This window comes from Egretta garzetta, unplaced genomic scaffold (assembly GCF_000687185.1).
Source record: "Egretta garzetta isolate BGI_Z169 unplaced genomic scaffold, ASM68718v1 scaffold40, whole genome shotgun sequence".
NCBI classification, from domain to species: Eukaryota; Metazoa; Chordata; class Aves; order Pelecaniformes; family Ardeidae; genus Egretta; species Egretta garzetta.
The window spans coordinates 1,742,180-1,747,622 of NW_009258484.1; positions in this window are offsets into that span (position 1 = coordinate 1,742,180).

Below are 5,443 nucleotides of genomic sequence, written 5' to 3' on the forward strand. Positions count from 1 at the left end.
AATGGGGGGAAATGAAAGAAAAATTGAGTGTTTTTTATTAAAGATTCTTCAGAGCCTTTCTTGTGGAAGGGTTGTTTATTTTAAACACTATATACACATTATGTTTCCTATTATTGGTATGTTGCTATTTGGAATTAGAACTCTCAGATGAACCTTTGTATCCACAGTCTGAGCTCCATAAAAATCTCTTACGTATTCTTCAGTGGCACTGATCCGTGTATTTTTAGGGTCCAGAATAGTGCCAGTCTCTCAAGTCATCTCTCCAATGAAAGCAGAACTACCTTGTGTTTTCATTCTTAAGCATGCAATTATTGTTGCAGTTTCATTACCTACATTTTAGTCATTAAACTTCAGCAGAATTTTTTTAAGTGGCAACAGGAAAAATGTTTTGGTAATGAAGCTTCAAGCCTCTGGGTTACATCTTAAAAGCTCTTCACAGAGCAAATGTGATTGATTGTCTGCCCTTTAATATTTTTAAGAGCATCCCTAGCTCTTTGCAGTGGCTAATAAAGCTTTTTGCCTCTTTAAGAGCAGTACTAATAGTTCCTTATTACTGGCAGCATGAAAGCCAGGCTGTAATTAAACACATACAAAAAGATCAGTGATGTCATTCTAAAATGCAGAGAAAGACGACCTGCAGTATTGTACAGCATATTCAGTATGGAAACCCCATTTTTTTTCTCTTGCATAGTATGAGAGTTATTACAGATATTTCTAAGGTTACCGTGATGGCACCTGGTATCGTTCTTTCATACGCAGGGTGGTCTGCCTGGCCAGTTTTTTCCCCACAGTCACAGTTGGAAGCATAGCACAGCTGATTAGGTTAGCGCTCTTCTGTTCCTGTTTTTCACATGGAAGGTTTCCAAATTTTGATTGTGCTGGCATTTGGCATTGTGGAGAAGGAGAGGGAAAAAAATCGCCATAATGGTCCTATTGGCATAAAAGACAAGGGACATCTGCAGCAGTGAAGAATATCCAGTTCTTGGATTCACGCAGCAGACATTTACTACTGCTGTCTCTGAATCAAATGTTAGTCAGTGCTCTCAAGTCCGGTCCCTGTAGCACCTCAGAATAACTGGAAACACTGCAGAAATGTGGCAGAATGGCATTTATTCACAGCAGGAGACTTAGACGCTTCTCTCATGGGTAGGCCTCACTGAGGACTTAAAAAGAGACTTTTTTTGAAGCCTAAGAAGCTACATTTATTGGTACAGTTTGGTACAGTAATGGCCTGCGGAGAGGAGCAGGCTAGGTACTCCTTAGTCCCTGCTTCAGCTTGCCAGGGACAAGCTCAGGGTTTGAAACTCAGCAGTATGATAATTAAACCCAAAAACATGTGTTTGGCCATTCTAATGGTGTGTCCAGCTGTAATGTTTGCTGGGCAAAATGGTTATAGTTCTGTACTTTTTAAATCACTTGGCATTTCATTTTCCTCCTGCCATTCTGAAAATAGGGGCACCCCAATGATTTAAGTTTGATGACTCAAGTTTCTTTGCAACAGCAAAAAGATAGTTTTTGGTTTCAAAGATGTTTTGGACCTGAATAAAACTTTTTCACTAGCGCTGGCCTTCCCAAACCATGTTGGAGTTTTTTGTTTGGTTTGGTGGTTTTGGATGGACGACTGGTTTGAAATTCCTGGGTTTATCTTGCACGGACTTTTCTCACTACTATTATGCTGTGCTGTGAAAAGGGCTTTGTTTACATTTGCAGCAATGAACAGCTACGTGTCTTTTTACAGTATCTTCTTCATGAATATTTCAGCACAGTTAGGAGTAATTAATCCTTCAAAGCACAATATGTACTATCATTCTCATTTTAGGCCTAGAAGACTGAATCACAGAGCTAGGTTTATTTAGACATGGGAGTGTAGCGATGTCTGGTTTTTCCCTGGTTTTGTGACTGATCTTTTATAATGTTGCTAACCGTTACAAGGCAAATTCTGTCTCCTCTAAAGTCTCTGTGCATCATATTCTAAACAGTGGGCAAATCCAAAGACACAAATGGGGAACTGAGTTGCTGATAGTTGTGGTCAGTGAGTGAAAGGAGCTCAGCGTCAGAAGAAGCTGGGATTAGAGCTGAAGGTTTGAATCTGGCCAAACTTTTTCCTGCAGCACAGAACATAACTGGGATTCCAGATGTACTGGTTGTAATGTGTAAGTGCCTTTAACTGATGGACTGAGAAATCTGATATCCTAACTCTTGGGACTTGAGAGTATGCTTCCCTTACGTAGTTACTCATGTAACTCCACTGCTTTCAAATGAGTCATGATTTTGAGGTAACGATGGCATTTTAAGTATTTACTTGTATTATTGATGGAAAATCTGAATTAAAAATCTCAAATGCTGTTAAGAAAACATTTCTTATTTCCTGAAATACCTTTTTTTTTTAAAGTCTCATGATTTAAGGAGATATTGAGTTGTGATTTTTCTTTTTAATAAATCAGTATAGCACCACTGTATTCCTCTATGATAGAATAAAATTAAAATGTTTACTGGATAGGCATTGATGCATTGACTGTGTGGTTATTATGTAATTATGCAGCGTAACCACAGACTCCACAGAACTCGGGTGATGAGCTTTCCTCATATTCAGGATATTATTAACAATAAGCAAGATATTTCATTGCTTAACTACTTTGTTTAATGGGTTCTCCATATAAATGACTGACTAGGTGGTACAGTTCACAGCTGCCCCGATTCCTATGATATTCCATCTCCACTGGTTAAGATGAGATACATAATTTAGTTTTAATGCATTTCCACTAGTGGAAGGTGCTGCCCAGGCATTTTTAGAAATGTGATTCAGACCAGTAGTGAGCAAATAAATAAATAAATAACCCCCAAACCTTTCTGTTATTAAGCTTCTGCTGTTGCTGCCAGACTGGTGTCAAACATAAACAGTAATTTGAACTAACTCTGTTTGGAAGCAGAAGTAAAGTGCGTGGATGAAAATTGCAGCTAATTGTGACAGTTTTATCTCTACATACAAGTGTCACAGTAATGGCAGACATTTCTAGACCAGATAATGAGGCTTTTCAAAGGTGGTAGTATGTCGTGTAACGGGGCAGATCAGTTTAACCCTCCCTTCCAAAGGTACAACCGTTGTATGTAGTTCCTTGTAGGTTACAGCTTGGAATCCAGTTCTGAACTTCATTAACCAGTCCCATGAACTACTAAGGACCACGCAGCACCCAAACACGTATGTCACATCCCCAGGAGCAGCATGCAGATGGGACCTGGCTTTCCCTATGGTTCTGCGTGCAAACCGATGCACCACCGCACGGAAAGGGCTCGGACAGGCTCTGCTGTCCTTTCAGCAAGAACCAACGACAGCTGAGCCTTCGGAATGGGTTTAACCTCTGCACCCATCCTGGGCACTGCCTGTCACACAGGTGGCGTCCACCACAGTCCTCTCCTCCATCTGGCATGCTCTGTGTAGCTGGCAGCATCCTCTTAAAAAAAGACTGCCAAGGAAGAAGTTCTTTACAATGAGGGTGGTGAAACACTGGAACAGGTTGCCCAGAGAGGTGGTGGAGGCCCCATCCCTGGAAACATTCAAGGCCAGGTTGGATGGGGCTCTGAGCAGCCTGATCTAGTTAGCGGTGTCCCTGCTCACTGAAGGGGGGTTGGACTAGATGACCTCTAGGGGTCCCTTCCAACCCAAAACATTCTATGATTCTATGATTGTAAGACTCCACCAGCTTTCTCGTGGAGAACTGTGATGTGTTTTGTGTCCTCTGGCTGGCAGAACAGGTAGCAGCTAGCTGGCTTGGCCGTGCTCTTGCCATTATTTTACAGAAATTTCCCATGGTGCTTGTGACTCTCTTTACCAAACTCTCAGACATCCTTTCTGTGACCAAAGATTTTGGCCTAACAGCAATGGGAAGAGAGATGTATGCCTGATGGTAGTAACAGGGTAACAGGAGTTGCACTCTGTCCACCCATGGTACGGAGCTGAGGGCTGAGAAGGATATCAGCCTGCTCCCCTTAGCACAGGATAGTTTGAAGCATCTCCAGTTCTCCCTCTAGAAAAGCAGATTATTTGAGGGGGACTACCCCCAGCTGAAGTTCCCTTGCCCATTATAACCAGGGACAAAACAGGGCTGAGAGCACAGTACTGGCTTGTTGTAGATGCTTCAGCGCACCTAGGGGCTCATCAGCTGCTGGTGCTCATGCCCAGGGGTACCTGGGCAGTTCCTACCTTAGAGCTGGGCTTCCAGATGTAGGCAATGCAGTTTCTTCCAATTTTGCAGCTAGGAGTGCTCTGTTGCAACGGCCTGGGTTGTGTTTGAGGATCACCACTACTCCATCAGCATTCCGTATCAAAGACTTCCTTGGTGCTGCCTTCCCTGACGTAAGCAGCAGAGCTTCATTTTCAGGCTGGTAGAGTTTCTACGCTCTGGTTTCCATGTAACTTCCTCACCCCTCCCTTTGTTGCCTGGGAGAAGGTGAACTCTGCTTCAGGAACCCATCTGTAAGGTGGGAAGATGGGAATGTTTCTGGTGCTGAAAAGTCATATGAAGATAAAGACGCCAGTGCTGGAAGGAAGCCAACTGGTAAAAAACACAACGAGCCTAAGTAAGCCTGACATAAAGCAAATGGGTCTTCTTTTGTCTCACAATGAAAATGGGTAACGTTGGTGCTATGTTGGTGCAGGAATTTAACAGCTGTGGCTGCTGCATCTTACTGAAAAGAATTGCTGGTAAAAATTCATGTTGGGGTATTTCCCAAGGAACACAGCCCAGCAGTGTCACCGGCTGCTGTGCAAATCTTGTCAAAGGGAAAAATGTCAGCCATGAAAAGAGAAGGACCCCTTGTGCGGTGTGGCCGAGGTCACGCCGCGCTCCCCCGACGCTCCGTACCACAGGCGCTTCCTCCTGCAGCTGTCCCATCCCTCCTCACGGCTGGCAAGTGCCTGGCGGGGAATCTGCTAAGGAATGATGTGGTGGAAGGGAGGAAGGCGGGCTGGGGGGGCAGAGGCACAGCTGAAGGGTTATTCTGGGGGAAGGATGAAGCAACAAGGGTGTGCCCCCTTGGCTCGTCCTGTGCTGATTAGGAATAGGATACTGAGACATCTTAAAAAAAAAAAAAAAAAAAGAGCAGAAAGGTAAAAGAAGGGAATAGAAGTGTGGGAAACACTGGAAGGGATTGCCCAGAGAGGTGGTGGAGGCCCCATCCCTGGAAACATTCAAGGCCAGGCTGGATGGGGCTCTGAGCAACCTGATCTGGTTAAAGGTGTCCCTGCTCACTGCAGGGCATTGGGCTAGATGACCTCTAAAGGTCCCTTCCAACCCAAACCAGTCTATGATCTGTCCCAACTTGGTGCTTAAAAGTCATACATCTAAGTCTGAGCTAATCGCTGTATACTCCATGTGTAGTCAATGGGAAAAAATAGACGCCTTCAGAGAGCAGTTCATCTCATTCTAACAAAGATGCTTAAAAT